Below are 27,487 nucleotides of genomic sequence, written 5' to 3'. Positions count from 1 at the left end.
GGGGGGTATTTGTATTTTTTTTTACAGGTAAAAGAGCTAATTACTTTGGGGCAATACCCTGCCAAAGGTCCTTTTAAGGGCTATTTGTAATTTAGTGTAGGGTAGGGCTTTTTTATTTTGGGGTGGCTTTTTTATTTTGTTAGGGGGATTAGATTAGGTGTAATTAGTTTAAAAATCTTGTAATTTCTTTATTATTTTCTGTAATTTAGTGGGGGGGTTCGTACTTTAGATAATTTTATTTAATTGTAATTAATTGTATTTAATTTAGTTAATTTATTTAATTATAGTGTAGTGTTAGGTGTAATTGTAACTTAGGTTAGGTTTTATTTTACAGGTAAATTTGTCTTTATTTTAACTAGGTAGTTATCAAATAGTTAATAACTATTTAATAACTATTGTACCTAGTTAAAATAAATACAAACTTACCTGTAAAATAAAAATAAACCCTAAGCTAGCTACAATGTAACTATTAGTTATATTATAGCTAGCTTAGGGTTTATTTTATAGGTAAGTATTTAGTTTAAATAGGAATTATTTAGTTAATTGTAGTAATTTTATTTAGATTTATTTAAAATTATATTTAAGTTAGGGGGGGTTAGGGTTAGAATTAGACTTCGGTTTAGAGGTTAATACATTTAATATAGTGGCGGCGATGTTGGGGGTGGCAGATTAGGGGTTAATAAATGTAGGTAGGTGTTGGCGATGTTAGGGACGGCAGATTAGGGGTTAATAATATTTAACTAGTGTTTGCGATGCGGGAGTACGGCAGTTTAGGGTTAATATATTTATTATAGTGGCAGCGATGTCCGGTTCATCAGACTAGGGGTTAAAATATTAATTTTAGTGTTTGAGATGTGGGGGGGCCTCAGTTTAGGGGTTAATAGGTAGTTTATGGGTGTTAGTGTATTTTTTAGCACTTTAGTTAAGAGTTTTATGCTACGGCGTTGTAGTGTAAAACTCTTAACTACTGACTTTTAAATGCGGTACCAGGCTTGACAGGAGAGGGTCTACTGCTCACTTTTGGTCAGACTCGTAATACCGGCGCTATGCAAGTCCCATCATCAGCCTGATGAAATGACTTTGCTGTCGAGAAACGCGTTGCTGTACGCTTATTTTTATCTGTTATATACTCAATAAATCTCACTGAGTATCTCACACCTGCTTGACTGTCTATCTGTTCGCTGCTGATGATATATTTGGTCTGCTGCCTGGGCGGTTGCCTTGGTGATCCTACTGCCGAGATTCTGCTCTGCCGATTGGTTCCCTTGCCGGCTCCCGCTCTGACACTGTCCCTGGAGGATCGCTGATTGGCCATTTGATTCCATGCTTGTCTGACGGGCGACTTTAGGTTCCGTCTCGCTTGATTTGGTACATGTCTGTACCGCTGCCTTTGTGAGTACCCTTGGCTGTGGGACCATTTTTGCTGTTATACCATACTGGGTTGTTTAGACGATACTTGTCCCATGAGGCGCCTCTCTCATCTGTTTTTACAGGTTATCCTTCCCATTGAAAATATAGGATATGCAATTGACGTAAGTGGATTTGCGGTATTTCCGAGTCTGGCCAAAAAAGTGAGCGGTACACCTGTACCTGCAAGACTCGTAATACCAGCGGGTGTTAAAAAGCAGCGTTGGGACCGGCCAATGCTCCTTTTTAACCCTAATGCACAACTCGTAATCTAGGTCCTTTTTTCTTGGATAGCCAATTTGTAGTACTATCATTAGATGTAGAAAAAGTCCTTCCTATAATATTTCCAATAGTTTTTTATTTTTTTATACAAATTTCCCTCCCTCAGCAACTACTGAAAATAGAGAAGCATCATTTTTTAAAACCGAGCCCAAATTTCCAAAAATGAATGCACATGTCTACTACTTACCATGCTACTGTATTTCCTCTTGTGTCTACAGCTATCTTTAAAGACATTCTCTTATTTTAACTCAGTGACGTGCGGTAATAGGAGGCAAGGGAAGCAGTGCCTCCCCTGTCCAATCAGAAAAATATGTTTTTATTTATGATTAAAAAAAAAATAGTTGTGTTTTTTGTTTAATTTTTTTTACCACGCCCCCCACAACCCCCCTCCCCCCCACCAGTGCTACATATGTGATCCCATCCATTTTCCCATCACCGCCTATCCATGTTGCGCAATTAAGAGGCAGTGAGCCACTCCACTGCCCTCCATTAATTGTGCAACAGGGATGCTGGCTACTATTCTTAGCTCACTACGAGCTAGTGCCACCCAGTGATGTCTCACCGGGCCCATACAACTCTCATATAGAGGCAGTTCTCAAAACCGCCTCTATGAGATGAGCTGACCACAGCCAATCAGCATCAGCGCTGCTGGAGAGGCGTGTTGTCATTGGCTGCTGGCGGGAACTTAGAAGAGGGAAGTGAAGTCTCACAGCCCGAGCCAGGTTTGTTGTTGTGTGAGGGAGCTGCCGAGGAGAGGAGAAGAAGAGGGACTTGTGTGTGCTGTGTGGCTGGAAGAACAGAACACTACTGCAGACCTGCTGGTGTAACGGTAAGTAATAATAGCATTTTTTTTATTGTTGTTTTGGGCATCGAGGTGATTCCCTTTCCCCCCCCCCCATGCTATGCACTCACATACCCTGCCAGCCAGCAGAAAGCATACTCTACACAGTGCCCACCAGCTGCAATTTATACTTTATTTCAGGATCATCTGTCCTCCTGCACACTCCGTGTTGTTAAGCAAGTTTTCACTGCAGCAGTATGACTATGTGATGATCGCAACATGAAGTTAATTTTTTCCTGATCTAAGGGACTGAAGATTCAGAATAATTAGCAGTCATTAGCATTTCCAAATAGGAACCGCTAATTATTCTGAACCTTCAGTCCCTTGGATCAGGAAAAAAATAACTTCATGTTGCGATCATCACATAGTCATACTGCTGCAGTGAAAACTTGCTTAACAACATGGAGTGTGCAGGAGGAGAGATGATCTTGAAATAAGTATAAATTGCAGCCGGTGGGCACTCACACTGTGTTGTGTGTGGATATTGTGAGGTCAGTAGGGGCCTCCTGCACTTCCATCTGCAGAAAACTTTCCCTTATCTTTTGCCTTCTGTTTTAAGGTATTTCTACTATGCTGGCTATACGTAGCAGTGTTTGATTTGATAATCTCACACAGGGACCTGGCAATTAAAGTGTGCGGTTTGATTCTGTGCAAATGCAGAAATAAACACTTTTGGGACTCTGTGCTGCACAGAATCCATGTGCACACTTTAATTGCCAGAGCTTTTATTATCTCAGGGAGAATTGGTGTCCCTGACTTCCCCTGCCGAATGCTATATGCTCCTGACAGCCACACCAGAGATTTAGCACATAGCTCAGTGCTCTCTAAACCGTGTCTAATTTACTACTTCCCCAACTGTACTGGTCAGATCTCCCCATCCTGTTGAGTAACTTGAGTTCAAATAGTTACATTCTGTAAGGAAAGGTCACTGGGAGTGAGCCGCTTAATTGAAAGACTGCTACATATGTGATTCATGTTCAGAGCAGTCCATCCATGCTGCATGTACCCAGTGAGTACCATTCTGCTGCATAGGTGTTAAATGATTTGTACTCATTTTTATTCAGGTCAGCCCTCTTGTCTGCTTGAGCATACTCTTCAGTTCACAGGGCAATTTAAAGATGGGGCCCTGTCAGTGTTATTTATAATGTTTGTGCATTCCAGAGCAGAGGCAGGGTTAAATAAACTGCATACCTAAATGTTAGTGCAAGTTCACAGCATTTGTTTTTAATGTGCTCTAGATTTCTTTGCTGCATGAAATTTAATATATAGCAAAATGTACATGTATGTATGTGTTTGTATGTATACATGTTTTGTGTCTGCCTTTCTATATGTGTATGCCTTTGTGTCTATGTGTGAATGTTACTTTCTATATGTATGTGTCTGTATATATTCGTATGTGTCTGTGTATGTAAGTGCCTTAATGTATGTGTAGTGTGTGTGTGTGTGTGTTTATTTCTATGTATATATCTTTGTGTATATATGTGTGTGTTTGTCTATGTGTGTATACCTGTGTGTGTATAAGTTTGTGTCTATGTGTAGTGTGTGTCTGTGGTTTTGTGTACAGTAGGTAGTGCAGTATGTGTGTGCAACCTGGATTTCTGTGAGGGAAGGCTGCCTGTATACCGGAGATGCATTCTGCAGTGGGCACAAGCTGGGGACATTTAAAATGACACTGCAGGGATCCAGAAAGGAAAATATCAGCATGAAAGACATATTTCAGCTAAAGTGTGTTTTGTTTTTAATGATTATATATACAAATATATATTTGTATGTAGTATATATATGTATGTATGTATGTATATATATATATATATATATATATATATATATATATGCATGTATATATATGTGCGTATGTATGTGTGTGTATATATATATATATATATATATACATATATATATGTGCGTGTTTCTCAGGCGTATCTTAGCCAGTGCCTCATCAGCCTCTGACATCACTGTTTTAACCCTTTATAAGTGTTGGTTAGTGAAGTTCTACTTCTTCACACAGGCATCTTGGAATTTAAGTGTACTCACACACTGTGATAGAAGTGCTGGGCATTTACAGATCGGTAATATTGTTGTTTTCTTGAAAAAATGTATTGTTCTCTTCAGTTTAGAGTGCATAACATAGAGCATCTTTTTTGTTCCTGAGGCCTTTTTAAATTTGTTATGTAACTTTTAAACTGTGTGAAAAAAAACAACCTGCAAATATGTAAAGCCCCTGTTTTCTGTTGTTTAAGCTAACCCAAAGTGCAAGGTACAGCTGTCAAAGGCAGTAGCATCCCTAATCTGTGAAAGCTCACTACTTCTATCACAGAATGCAACAATACGGGAGCTGCAAGAAGGTGGTACCCAGTGTAAAGATGTAGCGCTTTACCAATGGCTTCTGTAAAGAGTTAAAATAAGAAAAAGGCTGGGGGGTGGTCCGCTGCTAATCACTGAAGATTATCACAATTTCTATACCCATCTTAAGAGCTCAGGTCTAGTTTGTTGCCTCTTTGACCCTTGATTTATGCACCAGACCTCTGGTAACTCAAGCGGTGGCCTAACAGGAGATTCCGTATCCCCTTCCCTCTGGTAACCAGGGTACTACAGTTTGTTTACTTCTTACTGAACTCCACATTAGCTGTATAAGAAACTTACAATAACTACTCCTGTCCTTTTGGAGGAGATAATAATTTTATTACAAGGATATGAAGCTGCTTTTGCAGCAGAAAAGTAAACCGCCCTCAGTCTTCATGCCATTGATCGGTCAGCTACAGAGTCTTACTCAAACCTTTTTACCCTATCTCAAGGGGATAGCGAAGTCTTGGGGCAATGGCTACTGTTGCCTTCGTGGGCTGAAGATTTGTCGTCCTATATGCAAGAGGGTTCAGTTTGGACAGTCTAGTTCCAGTATCCTGAGGCTATTTATGTACATGCAACAACAGCTGCTAACGATCATCAGCAACATTAGCGCTGCGGAATCTGTTGGCGTTCTACAAATAACCGATAATAATAATAATTCTATAAATACCTCAATCATGCTGGAAGGTTATGGGGGCAGAAGACAAGCTGTCACAACTTCAATTTCACAGTTTACTTACCACTACTAACAGTATTAGTGATTCTGTAAACATTCAGGAGAGCAGGGATCCTCTCTATCTAGGAAAATGTTCTCCATCCCAGAACGAGCAGTATTCCCACCTATCACTACTTTCATGGAATGATTTTCATAACATTAAAAAAGGATCAGTCTGCTGTCATGTTTTATCCCAAAGATTACCTGAGACCCCTTTGGTTGATGTGCAACTGTATTTACCAAGACTCTTTGGGACCTACACCTTGTTCCTGCTTTATGAAAACTGACATTGGTTAAGCTTGCATTGACTGATCATCTTTTACCACAGAAGAGTTCACCTTTTATATAGCCTAGATAGTTTTTGTTTTATGTTGTTTTTGTTTTATGTTATAGTCTATGTTGTAGTTCAGTCAGTGCTTTACCCCACTTTATTTATTAATACTCAATTATGGCTACTTTGCCTGAGTCTTAGGGATTGATTTAATCATATAGTGACATCAGATATTATGCTCACAACAAGTTAATGTTATTTTATCATGTGCACTTTTAATCTCTTTGTAACTGAACACTTACTGTATTGTTATAGATTTTCATGGTATGTACTGCTTCTTTTGCAGTCCTACAATAACATTGCACACCACATCTCTTTACTCCCCAGTAGGGTCATCTCTATTTTTAACTCCTTTGCATGCCATATGCACATTTCACATCCAGTAACCTAGCCATCCTTTCTATTGGAAACCAGTAATTTTTACACCATGTTTTATTGAAATTATATCCTAGGCTTCGGTTGTTTAATATCATATATATGCTAGTGGCGCACCACTTTTTATATCCTCTGTTTATTATTTATTTACTTTTTAGACTTCTAGACAAATACTCCCTAATACCCCCATTATGAATATCCTGAGTCCTATTTTGCAGATACTCAGTAGTAACTCCCTATTACTTGTCTTGGAGGTTCTCCCTTCTCATGTTTCCTTGCAGGTTTAAAACCACAACCTTGTGCTTTGTTTGTTAACATAGTCATTTCATTATCATACACAATTGTCTAGTGCTGGAGATCAGTATACCTATTATCACAAAATACAAGAAAATATAGTAGTAACACAATGGAAGAAATAAATAAATGAATACTCTCCTCTGAAACTGTGACTGCAGCCGTCCCTCAGTTTTCTCCCGGACTGACTTGAAAATGTGCAAAAGTTTGTTGGCGCTCGTCCACCTATTATCAATATACCTATTATGTCATAGTGCAGGGTAACTCCTCAATATGTTTAATTTGCAATCAAGGGTCCAAAGGTGACCCCTAGACCTGCCTCAATCCCTCCATCATCTTTAGTTTAACTGTTTGACATTGATACATAGGAAGATATTTAGCAACTACAAAGCATTTTCACTCTACTAGTGTAAATCGTTTCTAAGCCATTCCCATTAATGGAGCATTTTATAGCTCCTTCTGTTCTCTGTTTCTCATTAAACTGCTAGTACAATTTTATTGGAAATTAAAAAACGCCAAGTATTATACAAATCTTATATTGTTGACATTAGTACAATGTTCTTGTACGCTATCTATGTGTAATGTTTGTGGGATATTTCTTTATCAGACCAATCCTGGCCAGTAGTCTTCATATCCCGGCATCAGGTGGAAAGATAAAGAAAAATCCTAGAACTAAATATAACAGGTAAAAGGAATGAGGTAGGCCTGGCACAGCAGCAAATAGGTAGCTCAGAACTATGAGAAATAAGGGGCAAGACAAAGGAGTAAGTCACACAACAAAACAGGAGACAGCAGCAGAAAGCTGAACCAAAATCAGAGCACCAAGGGGTTAAATATCATAGGAATTTACTATGCAGAACAGGGTTTAACAACAAATTGAAAGTTCAAACTTTCAGAGTACAAAAGGGTTAAGCAGAAGAGAAGTCGCCTAGTGTGAGCAGGGTTCAACAGCCGGTAGATAGTCCACATTTTCAGGGAGCCAAATGTTTAATCAAAAGGGTGGTCACTTAGGCAGAGCAGGGTTCAGCACCAGGTAGTCAGTCCGATCTTCCAGAGTGCCAAAGGGGTAGATACAACCTTGGGAAGAAAAGTATAGCTAGTGTGAAGAACAGATTTATCCTGATGAAAAGTCAGAAAAGGAGGATTGCATGAGGCTTTTCCATGAAAAGGAGGCTAGATCCTTCTACCCGAAGAAATAGCTAGCAGAAAAGAACCTTCCAGGATAAAATCTGAAAGTCTAAACCAGGCATCGGTTCAAAAAGAGGAGTTTGAAAAACCCTCAAAACAAGATTAAGATTCCAAGGAATAGAGACTGGATGAATAACTGGTTTAATTCTGATCAGAGCTTGAAAAAAAGACCTGAAAGTCAGGAATAGTAGCAAATTCCATATGAAACAATACAGAAAGAGCTGAAATCTGACACTTCAGTAAACTAGCTGATAAACTTTTATCTAGGCCTTCCTGCAGAAACTCAAGAACTCTAGAAAATCTTAAAGAATTCCAAAGATAACCTTTGTTCCAGACCTTATGATAAATTTTCCAATAACAGATTTCCTAGCCTGAATCAGGGTATCAATAACCTTGTCAGAAAAACCTCTCTGACATAGAATTGTGTTCAGTTGGCATGCTGTCAAATTCAGAGTTTTTGATAAAAGAGAGGACCTTGAGAGAGAATGTCCTTTCTAAGAGGAAGCCTTTAAGATGGGCATGAGGACATGTGCACCAGATCCGCAAACCAAATCCTGCCAGGCCATGCCCGAGCAAACAAAATTGCTGAGACTTGTTCCTTCTTGATTCTGGCTATCACTCTGGATAACAACACAAATTAGATTTAATGGCCAAGGGACCACTAGAGCATTTATCCAGACTCACTCAAGGGTCCCAAGACTCACCCAAGGGTCCCAAGACCTAGCACAATACTTTAGCCAGTTTGTGAGTCAAATGAGAAGTCATGAGATCTATCTCTGGTAGACCCCAATGTCTCACAATTTATTCATAAACTTCCTGATTCAGAGATCATTCCCCTGGGTGAAGAAACTTGTGGCTTAGAAAGTCTGCCTCCCTATTGTTCACACCCAGAAAGTAGAGGGTAGAAAAACTGTAATGATGCCACTCTGTCCAAGTGATGATGCAAGTTTCTCCCTGATGATTGACATAAGCCACTGCCATGACATTGTCTGACTGGAATCTCAGAAATTATTTGTATCTGAGGTTGGGCCAACTATGGAGAGACCTGAAGATTGTTCCAAAATATTTATTTACAACCTTTCCTCCTGAGGAGACCAAACACCCTGTGATCTCAGGGACCCCAAGGTTGCACCCAACCTAATTGGCTGGCATCTTTGGCGATTACACTCCACAATAGTCAAAGAAAGTATGCTCCCTGAACCAAGGACTGGAGAGCTGCCAAAAAGTCAATGACTCAGAGGATTCTTTGAAGAATACTCTGAGACAGATCCTCATGGTCCCCATGCCCTTAATGCAGCATCTGCAATTGAGGGGCCCAAAGATGAAATCTGGAAAATGGAACTGCATCTTAGGCAGCACCATAAGACCCACAACTTCCATTCACTGAGTAATGGAAGGGAGAGGATTCAGCTACAGAAGGGCACATGCATGATGCAGCTTCTGTCTGCATTGATATGTCAGAGACTAAAACATATTCATGGAATTTATTAGGAACCCCAGAAAAGACACACGAGTCTTAACACTCTGGGGGGTGTAGCCAGCCAAAAGGGAGGACCACAAACTGGTAGTGCTTGTCTACAAAAGCAAATCTCAGGAACTTTCTTTGATCCCTGTGAATAGAGACATGCAAATAAGCATCTAATAAGTATATTGTAGACATAAACTGACCTTCCTGCACTAAAGAAAGTAACATGCAAATTATCTCCATCTTGAAAGTAGGAACTCTCAGGAATTTGTTCATTATTTTAAAATCTAACGGCTAGATTTAGAGTTTTGTCGGTAACGACCCGCAAAGCTAACGCTGGCTTTTTTCTGGCCGCACCTTTTAAATAACTCTGGTATTGAGAGTCCACAGAATGGCTGCATTAGGCTCCAAAAAAGGAGCGTAGAGCATATTTAACGCAACTTCAACTCTCGATACCAGAGTTGCTTACGGACACGGCCAGCTTCAAAAACGTGCTCGTGCACGATTCCCCCATAGAAAACAATGGGGCTGTTTGAGCTGAAAAAAAACCTAAAACCTGCAAAAAAGCCGCGTTCAGCTCCTAACGCAGCCCCATTGTTTGCTATGGGGAAACACTTCCTACGTCTGCACCTAACACTCTAACATGTACCCTGAGTCTAAACACCCCTAACCTTACACTTATTAACCCCTATTCTGCCGCCCCCACTATCGCTGACCCCTGCATATTATTATTAACCACTAATCTGCCGCTCCGTAAACCGCCGCTACTTACATTATCCCTATGTACCCCTAATCTGCTGTCCCTAACACCGCCAACCCCTATATTATATTTATTAACCCCTAATCTGCCCCCCACAACGTCGCCTCCACCTGCCTACACTTATTAACCCCTAATCTGCCAAGTGGACCGCACCGCTATTATAATAAAGTTATTAACCCCTAATCCGCCTCACTAACCCTATAATAAATAGTATTAACCCCTAATCTGCCCTCCCTAACATCGCCGACACCTAACTTCAAACATTAACCCCTAATCTGCCGACTGGAGCTCACCGCTATTCTAATAAATGGATTAACCCCTAAAGCTAAGTCTAACCCTAACATTAACACCCCCCTAAATTAAATATAATTTAAATCTAACGAAATTAATTAACTCTTATTAAATAAATTATTCCTATTTAAAGCTAAATACTTACCTGTAAAATAAATCCTAATATAGCTACAATATAAATTATAATTATATTATAGCTATTTTAGGATTTATATTTATTTTACAGGTAACTTTGTATTTATTTTAACCAGGTACAATAGCTATTAAATAGTTAAGAACTATTTAATAGCTAAAATAGTTAAAATAATTACAAAATTACCTGTAAAATAAATCCTAACCTAAGTTACAATTAAACCTAACACTACACTATCAATAAATTAATTAAATAAAATACCTACAATTACCTACAATTAAACCTAACACTACACTATCAATACATTAATTAAATACAATATCTACAAATAAATACAATTAAATAAACTAACTAAAGTACAAAAAATAAAAAAGAACTAAGTTACAAAAAATAAAAAAATATTTACAAACATCAGAAAAATTTTGCAACAATTTTAAACTAATTACACCTACTCTAAGCCCCCTAATAAAATAACAAAGACCCCCAAAATAAAAAAATGCCCTACCCTATTCTAAATTACTAAAGTTCAAAGCTCTTTTACCTTACCAGCCCTGAACAGGGCCCTTTGCGGGGCATGCCCCAAAGAATTCAGCTCTTTTGCCTGTAAAAAAAACACATACAATACCCCCCCCCCCAACATTACAACCCACCACCCAAATACCCCTAATCTAACCCAAACCCCCCTTAAATAAACCTAACACTAAGCCCCTGAAGATCTTCCTACATTATCTTCACCATACCAGGTTCACCGATTGATCCAGAAGAGCTCCTCCGATGTCATGATCCAAGCCCAAGCGGGGGGCTGAAGATGTCCATGATCCAGCTGAAGTCTTCATCCTATCCGGGAAGAAGAGTAGATCCGGACCGGCAACCATCTTCTTCCAAGCGGCATCTTCTATCTTCATCCGATGAGGACCGGCTCCATCTTGAAGACCTCCACCGCGGACCCATCTTCTTCTTCCGACGACTTCCCGACGAATGACGGTTCCTTTAAGGGACGTCATCCAAGATGGCGTCCCTCGAATTCCGATTGGCTGATAGGATTCTATCAGCCAATCGGAATTAAGGTAGGAAAATTCTGATTGGCTGATGGAATCAGCCAATCAGATTCAAGTTCAATCCGATTGGTTGATCCGATCAGCCAATCAGATTGAGCTTGCATTCTATTGGCTGTTCCGATCAGCCAATAGAATGCAAGCTCAATCTGATTGGCTGGTTAATTATTGTAGGTAGCTGGCGGCGACATTGTGGGGGGCAGGTTAGGGGTTAATAAATATAATATAGGGGTTGGCGGTGTTAGGGCCAGCAGATTAGGGGTACATAAATATAACGTAGGTGGCGGTCGGCAGATTAGGGGTTAAAAAAATTTAATCGAGTGGCGGCGATGTGGGGGGACCTCGGTTTAGGGGTACATAGGTAGTTTATGGGTGTTAGTGTACTTTAGAGCACAGTAGTTAAGAGCTTTAAGAACCGGCGTTAGCCCAGAAAGCTCTTAACTACTGACTTTTTTCTGCGGCAGGAGTTTTGTCGTTAGATTTCTAATGCTCACTTCAGCCACGACTCTAAATACCGGAGTTAGAAAGATCTCATTGAAAAGATAGGATACGCAATTGACGTAAGGGGATCTGCGGTATGGAAAAGCCGCGGCTGAAAAGTGAGCGTTAGACCCTTTCCTGACTGACTCCAAATACCGGCGGTAGCCTAAAACCAGCGTTAGGAGCCTCTAACGCTGGTTTTCACGGCTACCGCCAAACTCTAAATCTAGGCCTAAAACAGGCCAAAAAGTACCTTCTTTCTTTGGTACTATAAAAATATTTTAATAAAACCCCTGGATAAATTCTGGAGTTGGAACTGGAGTAATCACTCCCATTAATTCCAGATCTCTTACACAAGCCAAGAAAGCTTGGGCCTTTAAAGGATCTTAAGACACTCGAGACAGAAATAATCTTCCCAGAGGAAATATTGAATAAAAACATATTTAAAATCCCATGGAAAATATTCAATACCCAGTGATCCTGAACAGATCTCTCCCAAGCTTAATGTAAGAAACTCTATCTTCCCCCCACTAGAGATGATCTGGTATAGGGGCCGTACCTTCATGCGGTCTTTGGAGCTGGGGTAGACTTCTTGTTTGTTTTTGGACCAAGAAGAGTTAGACTTCAAGGGAGATTTGGAGTAGCCAGAACTGGGCAGGGAGGGAATCTTTTTGAGCCTTAGATTGCTGAAAGATACGAAAACACCCGGCAGATCTAAGCTTACCCTTAGATTTTTTTATCCTGGGGCAGAAAAACTCCCTTAGCCCCAGTGACTGTAGCGATAATAGCATCCAGTCAAGGCCTGAAATGAGATTTAACCTGAAAGAGGAGAGAAAGCAGTCTGCACTTAGAAGCCAGCAGGCCAAGGGGTAGATTTATTTAGGGTCCAGCGGGCATGATTCGCTGTAGCGAATCATATCCGCTCAACCTCGCTAAATGCCGACAGCATACACTGTCGACATTTAACATTGCACAAGCATTTGTAGTGAAAGGTATATATACAGTAGATATATATAGGAATATATATTTAATAATAAAAATAATATTTTCTGTATATGAAGAACATTGGACTGTGAAATATTAATAACTCTTGTTGGGTTAGTGCGCGAGTGATAACTGTTCTTTTTCTTCTGCACTCTCCATTAAAGTCTAAGGGGCCTATCTATCAAGCTCCGAAAGGAGCTTGACGGCCCGTGTTTCTGGTGAGTCTTCAGACTCGCCAGAAACAGCAGTTATGAAGCAGCGGTCACAAAAACCGCTGCTCCATGTTTACATTAACATTATCAGATTTATATTGAAATATATATTTAGTAATAAACATTAAGGGCCAGATTACAAGTGGAGCGCTAGATATCGCTTTCTTGAAAGCAATATTAGCACTCTACTTAATAATAACAGCGCATGTTAATGTTCACTGGTATTACAAGTTCATAGCAAATAGCAATGCGAATGCGAGCTACCGTTCACATTGCTGGGAAGCATTGTACTCATGAGAGTGTGTTTCCATAGGCTCAAAAGGGAGCCTCGTTGTCACGCAGCGAAGGGAGTAAGTAGCACAGTGATGGCAGCAATTTGTAATTGTATATGTATACGACTATATACATATATATTTATGTGTATACACACATATTAATACATAAATATATATGTATATTAGCATAGACATATATATTTACTGGCAACACACAGTTCCCATAGACCACAATGTAAAGACACTTTTCAGTGACATTTTGCCTGTTTTTGAAGGTCATTGGAATGGGAAATATTTAAAGTATAAACACATTCTGAAATATTATTATTGAATTATTTTTTAGACATATATATTATAGTCCTTTGCAGTCAAATACATGTCAGTTAATATAACCCTTATAAACATTTTTTTATTAATATTTATCAGAGTTTATATGAGATTAATAGTATATTTTAATGTATTTATATTGTGTTTAATGGAACTTTGTTTAGCCCTAAAACTTTTTGTGAGGTCTTCAGTTGTCCTAACCTGGCGCTCTTTAAATAAGATTGCGCTCGTGTGGTAGCGTTTACTTTATGAGTTAGCAAAGTAAGCGCACCACTTGTAATCTAGCCCATAATGTAATAAACTAGACCATGGATATAAACTTGTTATTTAAACTGTAAACTGACTACCAATGCCTTCCTAAAAGCTTACTGTAATTTTCATCATCTGTTTGTTGAGAGTAGCAAATAATATAGTTCTGTAAAAAAAATGGCAAGATATGAATAGAGCAGATTATACCAATTTTTCTTTTCACTGTAAAGAAAAAATGATGTTTCCATGAATGCAACAGTGAAACTTGATAATTAAACCATCAAATGGCTACAATATTAATGAATTCATGTGAATGGCAACTGCAAGAATACGCATTTTAATAAAATTATTAATTATGCGCTAAGCACTTCCATACCACCAATTTATTAGGTATTAAAATAAAATTAAGAAAACACAATAGGGATTTCCAAATGTCGTATTCATTTTTATCCGACTGAATTCAGCTAACTGGGCAAAATTTGTATTGATGGGACAGAAATTTAATTGCAGTTAGGATTATGCAAATTAGTTCAATAATGTGGGCAGATAGCCAATATCTTTTTTACATACCTCAGCTCTTATATTATCCAATACTTTGTTCACTTTTGGCTAGATTACAAGTGTTGCGGTACGGCTTTTGATGCTGGCTTTTAACGGTATAGCTATACCACAAGAATTTTAGCCTGTAACGCAACGTTCATTCCGCACTCAAAAAATTACGTTTTTTGTGGGGGATTTTCATAGCACCGGTATTACAAGTTGTGCGTTACAGCCTATACTGACACGATCCATACCGCCATCTGAGAGCAGTAGTTATGGATTTTGTGTAGCAAAAATGTTTCACCAAACTCATAACTTAAGTGTTACAAAGTACACTAACACCCATAAACTACCTATTAACCCTTAAACTGCCAGCCTCCTGCATGGCAAACACTATATTCAACTTATTAACCTCTAATCTGCACCCACCCACATCGTGACTATTAAATAAGATGATTAACCCCTAATCTGCCACCCACATTGCCAACACTTTTTAAATATATTAACCCCTAAACCGCCGCTCCCCGACATCGCCAACACTAATAAAAGTTAAACATTCTCTGTTCAAATCAGCTCTCATCCTATTGGCTGTTTTGAACAGCCAATAGGTTTTCAGAAGCTCTTATCCTTTTGGCTGATTGGAATTTGAAGAATCAAATCAGCCAATAGGAATGCAAGGTACGCCATTTTAAAATGGCTATGACTGTATGAAGAGGACGCTCTGTGCAGGATGGGATCCACTTCCAGGATAGCCCCGCTCTGCATCGCTGGCATGAAGATAGAAGACGTCCCCGAGATGGATGAAGGTGTCGCCGTCTGGATGAAGACTTCTCGCCACCTGGATGAAGATGGATGTCCGGACTTCAGGAACCGTGAGTAGATATTCTGGGGTGATGTTTTTTTTTTTTCATTTTTTTGAGTATGCCCATACAAATGCCCATTTAGGGGCAATAGGTAGTTTAGTATTTTTTAGAGTTAGGTTTTTTTATTTTGGGGGTTGGTTGGGTGGTGAGTTATACTGTTGAGGGCCGGGGACTTTGTATTTTTTTACAGGTAAAAGAGCTGTTTAACTTAGGGCAATGCCCTACAAAAGGTCCTTTTAAGTGTAATTGGTTGTTTATTGTAGGTTAGGGGTTGATTTTATTTGGGGGGGCTTTTTATTTTTATAGGGCTATTAGATTAGGTGTAATTGTCTTTATTTTTGATAATTTTATTATTTCTTGTAAGCTTAGTGTTTTTTATTTTTCGTAATTTAGTGTTTATTATTTTTTTTTAATTTTAGATTTATTTTTTTTTCGTAGTGTTAGGTTTTTTTTAAAGTTGTAATTTCGGTTTTTAATTGGTAGTAATTTTTTATTTTATTAGAAAAGTAATGTTAGTTTAATTTATAGTTTAATGTTAGGTTTATTTTTATTTCACAGGTAAGTTTTGATTTATTTTAAGATAGTTATATTGTAATTTTAATTTAAAGTTAGGGTGTGTTAGGTTTAGGGATTAATAGTTTAATTTAGTGTTTTGCGATGTGGGGGCCAGAGTTTTAGGGGTTAATATGTTTATTTAGTAATGGTGATGTGGGAGGCCAGAGGTTTAGGGGTTAACAGGTTTATTTAGTAGCAGCGATGTGGGGGGGCGGAGGTTTAGGGGTTAATAGGTTTATTTAGTAGCAGCGATGTGGGGGGTGGAGGTTTAGGGGTTAATAGGTTTATTTAGTAGTGGCAATATGGGAAGCCGGGAGGTTTAGGGGTTAATCATTTTATTTAGTGGTGGCGATGTCGGGGAGTGGCAGATTAGGGGATAATAGCTTTTATTAGTGTCTGCAATGTCAAGGAGTGGGGGATTAGGGGTTAATAACTTTATTTTAGTGTTGGTGATGTCGGGAGCAGCAGATTGGGGGTTAATAACTTTATTTAGGTGTCGGCAATATTAGGAGTGGCAGATTAGGGGTTAATAACTTTATTTAGGTGTCAGCGATGTCGGGGACGGCGGATTAGGGGTGTTTAGACTTGGGGTTTATGTTAGGATGTTAGTTTAAAACTTAACTTTTTTTTCCCATAGACATGAATGGGGTTGCGTTACGGCGATTTGCCATTCCGCACTTTAGGTGTTAGATTTTTTTCTAACACTCTCTCCCCATTGATTTCTATGGGGGAAAGCGTGCATGAGCACGTCAAAGCAGCCCATGGATTTTGTGGGGTGTGGCGTTAGTTTCGCACCCTGTTTAGTGCAAAACTCGTAATCTAGGTTTTATAAATTAATCCTATAATACATTTCTGTTTCTACTTGAAAAACAACAATTATCTGCTTCATTATATTTCAAAATTGGGACCAATTTACATTGTGGTCATTTTGACACCTATCAATAGTCATATGAAACACAAAAACACAGCCATATAAATCTTCTACAAAGTTAACTGGGCTGAGTTGAGATGGGTGCAGTTTTTTCTTTTCCACAATAACACAACACATGCTTTCACTCTTTTATTCATAGGGTGCAAAGGTAAGCACTGATTAGCACCTCTGGAGGATAAGAAGGAGTCATTATTGAGACTAGACATGTGCACAGCTAAAAAATTTGGTTCGTTTTCGGTTCGGATCGATTCGGACTTTTCGAATTTCGGTTTGGATCGAATCGGATTCGGAAAAATTTGAATAAATTTGTTTAGGATTTATTCGGATCCGAATAAATTCATTTCGGATTTATTCGATTCAGCTGAATTCGGTTCTATTCGGTTCCGAAATTCGGTATGTTTTTAGTACACTAACACCCATTTAGTACACTAAGTCACTAACACCCATAAACTACCTATGAACCACTAAACCGAGGCCCCCCCACATCGCAAACCCTATAATAACATTATTTAACCCCTAATCTGCCGATCGGATATCGCCGCAACCTACATTATAACTATTAACCCCTAATCTGCCGTCCCTAACACCGCCGACCCCTACATTATAGTTATTAACCCCTAATCTGCCCCCCCAACGTCGCCGCAATCTAACTACAAGTATTAACCCCTAATCTGCCGACCCGATATCGCCGCCGCCTACATTATAGCTATTAACCCCTAATCTGCTGTCCCTAACACCGCCGACCCCTACATTATAGTTATTAACCCCTATTCTGCCCCCCCAATGTCGCTGCAATCTAACTACAAGTATTAACCCCTAATCTGCCGACCCGATATCGCCGCCGCCTACATTATAGCTATTAACCCCTAATCTGCTGTCCCTAACACCGCCGACCCCTACATTATAGTTATTAACCCCTAATCTGCCCCCCCCAACGTCGCCGCAATCTAACTACAAGTATTAACCCCTAATCTGCCGACCCGATATCGCCGCCGCCTACATTATAGCTATTAACCCCTAATCTGCTGTCCCTAACACCGCCGACCCCTTTATTATAGTTATTAACCCCTAATCTGCCCCCCCAACGTTGCCGCAATCTAACTACAAGTATTAACCGCTAATCTGCCGACCGCAAATCGCCGCCACTATAATAAATGTATTAACCCCTAAACCGCCGCACTCCCGCCTCGCAAACACTATAATACATTTTATTAACCCCTAATCTGCCCTCCCTAACATCGCCACCACCTACCTACAATTATTAACCCCTAATCTCCCGCCCCCAATGTCGCCGCTATAATAAGGTTATTAACCCCTAAACCTAAGTCTAACCCTAACACTAACACCCCCTAACTTAAATATAATTTAAATAAAACGAAATAAATGTACTATAGTTAAATAAATGAATCCTATTTAAAACTAAATACTTACCTGTAAAATAAACCCTAATATAGCTGCAATATAACTAATAGTTACATTGTAGCTATTTTAGCATTTATATTTATTTTACAGGCAACTTTGTATTTATTTTAACTAGGTACAATAGCTATTAAATAGTTATTGACTAATTAATAGCTGCCTAGTTAAAATAATTACAAAATTACCTGTAAAATAAATCCTAACCTAAGTTACAATTAAACCTAACACTACACTATCATTAAATAAATTAACTACAAGTACCTACAATTAAATACAATTAAATAAACTAAACTAAAGTACAAAAAAACCCCACTAAATTACAAAAAATAAAAAAATATTACAAGAATTTTAAACTAATTACACCTAATCTAAGCCCCCTAATAAAATAACAAAGCCCCCCAAAATAAAAAAATGCCCTACCCTATACTAAATTACAAAAGTTAACAGCTCTATTACCTTACCAGCCCTTAAAAGGGCCTTTTGCTGGGGCATGCCCCAAAGAAAACAGCTCTTTTGCCTGTAAAAAAAAAAAACACAATACCCCCCCACATTACAACCCACCACCCACATACCCCTACTCTAACCCAAACCCCCCTTAAATAAACCTAACACTACCCCCCTGAAGATCTCCCTACCTTGAGTCGTGTTCACCCAGCCGGGCCGAAGTCTTCATCCGATGGGGCAGAAGAGGACATCCAGACCGGCAGAAGTCTTCATCCAAGCGGGGTAGGAAGAGGTCTTCCATCCATCAGAAAAGTACCAAAAAACAAACAAACACTAAATTACCAAAAATAATAAAATATTACAATAATTTTAAACTAATTACACCTAATCTAAGCCCCCTACTAGCTATTAATATAGCTACAATATAACTAATAGTTACATTGTAGCTATTTTAGGATTTATATTTATTTTACAGGCAACTTTGTATTTATTTTAACTAGGTACAATAGTTATTAAATATTGAATAACTATTTAATAACTACCTAGCTAAAATAAATACAAATTTACCTGTAAAATAAATCCTAACCTAAGTTACAATTACACCTAACACTACACTATCATTAAATTAATTAAATAAATGAATCCTATTTAAAACTAAATACTTACCTGTAAAATAAACCCTAATATAGCTACAATATAACTAATAGTTACATTGTAGCTATTTTAGCATTTATAATTAATTTACAGGCAACTTTGTATTTATTTTAACTATGTAAAATAGCTATTAAATAGATATTTACTGTTTAATAGCTACCTAGTTAAAATAATTACAAAATTACCTGTAAAATAAATCCTAACCTAAGTTACAATTAAACCTAACACTACACTATCATGAAATAAATTAAATAAATTAACTACAAGTACCTACAATTAAATACAATGAAATAAACTAAACTAAAGTACAAAAAAACAAACACTAAATTACAAAAAATAAAAAAATATTACAAGAATTTTAAACTAATTACACCTAATCTAAGCCCCCTAATAAAATAACAAAGCCCCCCAAAATAAAAAAATGCCCTACCCTATACTAAATTACAAAAGTTAACAGCTCTATTGCCTTACCAGCCCTTAAAAGGGCCTTTTGCGGGGGCATGCCCCAAAGAAAACAGCTCTTTTGCCTGTAAAAAAAAACACAATACCCCCCACCACCCACATACCCCTACTCTAACCCAAACCCCCCTTAAATAAACCTAACACTACCCCCCTGAAGATCTCCCTACCGTGTCTTTACCCAGCGGGCCGAAGTCTTAATCCGATGGGGCAGAAGAGGACATCCAGACCGGCAGAAGTCTTCATCCAAGCGGGGCAAGAAGAGGTCTTCCATCCATCAGAAGTCTTGATCCAGGCGGCATCTTCTCTGTTCATCCATCCGGAGCGGAGCGGCAGCATCCTGAAGAGACATCCGACGCAGAGCATCCTCTTCTTTCTTGATCCGACGACTAAATGACTGTACCTTTAAGTGACGTCATCCAAGATGGCGTCCCTTGAATTCCGATTGGCTGATAGGATTCTATCAGCCAATCAGAATTAAGGTAGGAAAAATCTGATTGGCTGATTCAATCAGCCAATCAGATTCAAGTTCAATCCGATTGGCTGATCCAATCAGCCAATCAGATTGACCTCACATTCTATTGGCTGATCGGAACAGCCAATAGAATGTGAGGTCAATCTGATTGGCTGATTGGATCAGCCAATCGGATTGAACTTGAATCTGATTGGCTGATTCCATCAGCCAATCAGATCGATTGGCTGATAGAATCCTATCAGCCAATCGGAATTCAAGGGACGCCATCTTGGATGACGTCACTTAAAGGTACAGTCATTTAGTCGTCGGATCAACAAAGAAGAGGATGCTCTGCGTCGGATGTCTCTTCAGGATGCTGCCGCTCCGGATGGATGAACAGAGAAGATGCCGCCTGGATCAAGACTTCTGATGGATGGAAGACCTCTTCTTGCCCCGCTTGGATGAAGACTTCTGCCGGTCTGGATGTCCTCTTCTGCCCCATCAGATGAAGGCTTCGGCCCGCTGGGTGAAGACACGGTAGGGAGATCTTCAGGGGGGTAGTGTTAGGTTTATTTAAGGGGGGTTTGGGTTAGAGTAGGGGCATGTGGGTGGTGGGTTGTAATGTGGGGGGGTATTGTGTTTTTTTTTACAGGCAAAAGAGCTGTTTTCTTTGGGGCATGCCCCCGCAAAAGGCCCTTTTAAGGGCTGGTAAGGTAATAGAGCTGTTAACTTTTGTAATTTAGTATAGGGTAGGGCATTTTTTTATTTTGGGGGCTTTGTTATTTTATTAGGGGGCTTAGATTAGGTGTAATTAGTTTAAAATTCTTGTAATTTTTTTATTTTTTGTAATTTAGTGTTTGTTTTTTGTACTTTAGTTTAGTTTATTTCATTGTATTTAATTGTAGGTACTTGTAGTTAATTTATTTAATTTATTTCATGATAGTGTAGTGTTAGGTTTAATTGTAACTTAGGTTAGGATTTATTTTACAGGTAATTTTGAAATTATTTTAACTAGGTAGCTATTAAACAGTAAATATCTATTTAATAGCTATTGTACCTAGTTAAAATAAATACAAAATTGCCTGTAAAATAAATATAAATCCTGAAATAGCTACAATGTAACTATTAGTTATATTGTAGCTATATTAGGGTTTATTTTACAGGTAAGTATTTAGTTTTAAATAGGATTCATTTATTTAATTAATTTAATGATAGTGTAGTGTTAGGTGTAATTGTAACTTAGGTTATGATTTATTTTACAGGTAAATTTGTATTTATTTTAGCTAGGTAGTTATTAAATAGTTATTAACTATTTAATAACTATTGTACCTAGTTAAAATAAATACAAAGTTGCCTGTAAAATAAATATAAATCCTAAAATAGCTACAATGTAACTATTAGTTGTAGCTATATTAATAGCTAGTAGGGGGCTTAGATTAGGTGTAATTAGTTTAAAATTATTGTAATATTTTATTATTTTTGGTAATTTAGTGTTTGTTTGTTTTTTGGTACTTTTCTGATGGATGGAAGACATCTTCTTGCCCTGCTTGGATGAAGACTTCTGCCGGTCTGGATGTCCTCTTCTGCCCCATCGGATGAAGACTTCGGCCCGGCTGGGTAAACACAACTCAAGGTAGGGAGATCTTCAGGGGGGTAGTGTTAGGTTTATTTAAGGGGGGTTTGGGTTAGAGTAGGGGTATGTGGGTGGTGGGTTGTAATGTGGGGGGGGTATTGTGTTTTTTTTTTACAGGCAAAAGAGCTGTTTTCTTTGGGGCACGCCCCGCAAAAAGCCCTTTTAAGGGCTGGTAAGGTAATAGAGCTGTTAACTTTTGTAATTTAGTATAGGGTAGGGCATTTTTTTTTATTTTGGGGGGCTTTGTTATTTTATTAGGGGGCTTAGATTAGGTGTAATTAGTTTAAAATTCTTGTAATATTTTTTTATTTTTTGTAATTTAGTGGGGGGTTTTTGTACTTTAGTTTAGTTTATTTAATTGTATTTAATTGTAGGTACTTGTAGTTAATTTATTTAATGATAGTGTAGTGTAAGGTTTAATTGTAACTTAGGTTAGGATTTATTTTACAGGTAATTTTGTAATTATTTTAACTAGGTAGCTATTAAATAGTCAATATCTATTTAATAGCTATTGAACCTAGTTAAAATAAATACAAAGTTGCCTGTAAAATAAATATAAATGCTAAAATAGCTACAATGTAACTATTAGTTATATTGCAGCTATATTAGGGTTTATTTTACAGGTAAGTATTTAGTTTTAAATAGGATTCATTTATTTAATTAATTTAATGATAGTGTAGTGTTAGGTGTAATTGTAACTTAGGTTATTATTTATTTTACAGGTAAATTTGTATTTATTTTAGCTAGGTAGTTATTAAATAGTTATTAACTATTTAATAACTATTGTACCTAGTTAAAATAAATACAAAGTTGCCTGTAAAATAAATATAAATCCTAAAATAGCTACAATGTAACTATTAGTTATATTGTAGCTATATTAATAGCTAGTAGGGGGCTTAGATTAGGTGTAATTAGTTTAAAATTATTGTAATATTTTATTATTTTTGGTAATTTAGTGTTTGTTTGTATTTTGGTACTTGTATGATGGATGGAAGACTTCTTCTTGCCCCGCTTGGATGAAGACTTCTGCCGGTCTGGATGTACTCTTCTGCCCCATCGGATGAAGACTTCGGCCCGGCTGGGTGAACACGACTCAAGGTAGGGAGATCTTCAGGGGGGTAGTGTTAGGTTTATTTAAGGGGGGTTTGGGTTAGAGTAGGAGTATGTGGGTGGTGGGTTGTAATGTGGGGGGGGGTATTGTGTTTTTTTTTACAGGCAAAAGAGCTGTTTTCTTTGGGGCATGCCCCGCAAAAGGCCCTTTTAAGGGTTGGTAAGGTACTAGAGCTGTTAACTTTTGTAATTTAGTATAGGGTAGGGCATTTTTTTTATTTTGGGGGGCTTTGTTATTTTATTAGGGGGCTTAGATTAGGTGTAATTCGTTTAAAATTCTTGTAATATTTTTTTATTTTTTGTAATTTAGTGTTTGTTTTTTTTGTAATTTAGTGGGGGTTTTTTTGTACTTTAGTTTATTTAATTGTAGATAATTGTAGGTAGTTGTAGTTAATTTATTTAATGATAGTGTAGTGTTAGGTTTAATTGTAACTTAGGTTAGGATTTATTTTACGGGTAATTTTGTAATTATTTTAACTAGGTAGCTATTAATTAGTCAATAACTATTTAATAGCTATTGTACCTAGTTAAAATAAATACAAAGTTGCATGTAAAATAAATATAAATGCTAAAATAGCTACAATGTAACTATTAGTTATATTGCAGCTATATTAGGGTTTATTTTACAGGTAAGTATTTAGTTTTAAATAGGATTCATTTATTTAATTAATTTAATGATAGTGTAGTGTTAGGTGTAATTGTAACTTAGGTTAGGATTTATTTTACAGGTAAATTTGTATTTATTTTAGCTAGGTAGTTATTAAATAGTTATTAAATATTTAATAACTATTGTACCTAGTTAAAATAAATACAAAGTTGCCTGTAAAATAAATATAAATGCTAAAATAGCTACAATGTAACTATTAGTTATATTGTAGCTATATTAGGGTTTATTTTACAGGTAAGTATTTAGTTTTAAATAGGATTCATTTATTTAACTATAGTAAATTTATTTCGTTTTATTTAAATTATATTTAAGTTAGGGGGTGTTAGTGTTAGGGTTAGACTTAGGTTTAGGGGTTAATAACCTTATTATAGTAGCGGCGACGTTGTGGGCAGGAGATTAGGGGTTAATAATTGTAGGTAGGTGGCGGCGATGTTAGGGAGGGCAGATTAGGGGTTAATAAAATGTATTATAGTGTTTGCGAGGCGGGAGTGCGGCGGTTTAAGGGTTAATACATTTATTATAGTGGCGGCGATTTGCGGTCGGCAGATTAGGGGTTAATACTTGTAGTTAGATTGCGGCGACGTTGGAGGGGCAGATTAGGGGTTAATAGCTATAATGTAGGCGGCGGCGATATCGGGTCGGCAGATTAGGGGTTAATACTTGTAGTTAGATTGCGGTGACGTTGGGGGGGGCAGATTAGGGCTTAATAACTATAATGTAGGGGTCGGCGGTGTTAGGGACAGCAGATTAGGGGTTAATAGCTATAATGTAGGCGTCGGCGATATCGGGTCGGCAGATTAGGGGTTAATACTTGTAGTTAGATAGCGGCAACGTTGGGGGGGCAGATTAGGGGTTAATAACTATAATGTAGGGGTCGGCGGTGTTAGGGACAGCAGATTAGGGGTTAATAGCTATAATGTAGGCGGTGGCGATATCGGGTCGGCAGATTAGGGGTTAATACTTGTAGTTAGATTGCGGCGACGTTGGGGGGGGCAGATTAGGGGTTAATAACTATAATGTAGGGGTCGGCGGTGTTAGGGACAGCAGATTAGGGGTTAATAGCTATAATGTAGGTGGCGGCGATATCGGGTCGGCAGATTAGGGGTTAATACTTGTAGTTAGATTGTGGCGACGTTGGGGAGGGCAGATTAGGGGTTAATAACTATAATGTAGGGGTCGGCGGTGTTAGGGACAGCAGTTTAGGGGTTAATAGCTATAATGTAGGCGGCGGCGATATCGGTTCGGCAGATTAGGGGTTAATAAAATAATGCAGGTGTCAGCGATAGCGGGGGCGGCAGATTAGGGGTTAATAACTATAATGTAGGTGGCGGCGATATTCGGTCGGCAGATTAGGGGTTAATAAAATAATGCAGGTGTCAGCGATACCGGGGGCGGCAGATTAGGGGTTAATAAGTGTCAGATTAGGGGTGTTTAGAGACTCGGGGTACATGTTAGGGTGTTAGGTGCAGACTTAGTGTTTCCCCATAGGAAACAATCGAGCTGCGGTGTTAGTTTTTTTTTCAGCCGAAACTCCCATTGTTTCCTATGGGGAAATGCCGAATTTTACCGAGCTAATTCGGATTTATTTGGAGATACGGCAGCTATTTCGGATTCATTCGGTAGATTCGGAAGTATTTTAATTCGGAAATCAGAATCGATCCGAATCTCCGAATTTACTGAATTTTCCGAATTTCCGAATAAATCCGAAACGAACCGCACTTGTCTAATTGAGACCTCTCAGGATCTTGATGAGTCACTGCATGCTGAATATAAATGATAGATAGATAGATAGATAGATAGATAGATAGATAGATAGATAGATGATAGATAGATAGATAGATAGATAGATAGATGATAGATAGATAGAATTAAAAAACAAGCAGGCCCTAGAATGGAGAAGAGCTGTGGCATTGATAAAGGACCAAACAATGGTCTAGTTCAGAAGGCAGACTGGGATGTTGGACAGTATTATTGTCAGGCTGCTAGGTGTAAGCAGGGATAATATGCAGGTAATGGAAATCAGAATGCAAGATGAAGGCATTGGCTAGGCTGGAACTGTGTGCATGTAATGGTCAGCAGGATATTATATGCAGGTAATTACCATTCCAACAGGACAAATATATAAAATAAAAGGCTAACAGGTTTTAATAAGCGGGTATAGGCCAAAATGAGACAATAAGCACATTAAGGTCAGACAGGTTCAGTAGGCAGACTAGCATATTTTTGAGGACTCTAACAAACATACTAAGAGAACAACCAAACATTGGTATGTGTATTACAAAAATGTACGTTTATTACAAAAACACTTTTATACACAACTGAAATGCCCTCAAGCTCATTTTAATACTGATTTTTTTATACCCTTTTAAACATTCACCTCAATTAAAAAAAAAAATGAGCGGTATCGCACTCTCCATAGCGCTGCCATTACAAGTTTCTGAAAACCCTCTTTTGTTGTGCGATATGGTGCGTTAAGCTCCATACCGCACAAAACCCAAGGTCTGACTTGATATGCTTGTGCAAATTTTCCCTCCTAGACACCAATAGAGAGAAAGGGTTAGAAAAAACTAATACCCGCGATCGCGTTATGGTGATAGCTATAACGCAATCCCCATTGATGTCTATGGGGAAAAGAAAGTTACGTTAAAACCTAACACCCTAACATAAACCCATAGTCTAAATACCCCTAATCCGCCGCCCCCGCTATCGCCAACGCTAAATAAAGATATTAACCCCTAAACCGCCGCCCCGACATCGCCAACACTAAATAAACCTATTAACCCCTAAACTGCCGGCCTCCCACATCACTAATACTATAATAAAGTTATTAACCCCTAAACTACCGACCCCCCACATCGTTACTACTATAATAAAGTTATTGACCCCTAAACCGCCGGCCCCCCACATCGCAACACACTAAATTAAACTATTATCTCCTAAACCTAACTATCCCCTATACTTTAAATGAAATTTACAATATAACTATCTTAAAATAACTATCTTAAAATAAATAAAAACTTACCTGTGAAATAAAGAAAAACTAAAATTAAACTATAAATTAACCTAACATTACAATATTTAAAAAAATGTGCGAAAAATAAAAAAACCTAACACTACAAAAATAGTAAAAAAAAAATACACTAAAATTATGAAAAATAACATAAAATCTAACATTACCAAAAATAACAAACAATAAAATTACGAAAAATAAAAAAACACTAACGCCTAGATATAGAGTTCTGCGTTAGCTGTCAAAACCAGCGTTAGGGGTTCCTAACGCTGGTTTTGGCCGCCCGCTGGTATTTAGAGTCAGCCAGGAAAGGGTCTAATGCTCACTTTCCAGCCGCGACTTTTCCATACCGCAGATCCCCTTATGCCAATTGCGTATCCTATCTTTTCAATGGGATCTTTCTAACGCCCGCCGGTATTTAGAGTCTTGGCTGAAGTGAGCGTTAGAAATCTAATGACAAGACTCCAGCCGCAGAAAAAAGCCAGGAGTTAAGAGCTTTCTGGGCTAATGTCAGTTCATAAAGCTCTTAACTACTGTGCTCTAAAGTACACTAACACCCATAAACTACCTATGTACCACTAAACCGAGGCCCCCCACATCACCGCCACTCTATTAAATTTTTTTAACCCCTAATCTGCCGCCCCCGCTATCGCTGACCCCTGCATATTATTTTTAACCCCTAATCTGCAGTTCCGTACACCGCCGCAACCTACATTATCCCTATGTACCCCTAATCTG

The sequence above is a fragment of the Bombina bombina genome, chromosome 3 (assembly GCF_027579735.1).
Source record: "Bombina bombina isolate aBomBom1 chromosome 3, aBomBom1.pri, whole genome shotgun sequence".
NCBI classification, from domain to species: domain Eukaryota; kingdom Metazoa; phylum Chordata; class Amphibia; order Anura; family Bombinatoridae; genus Bombina; species Bombina bombina.
The sequence above is the reverse complement of the archived record's forward strand: the minus strand, read 5'-3'. Positions refer to the sequence as shown.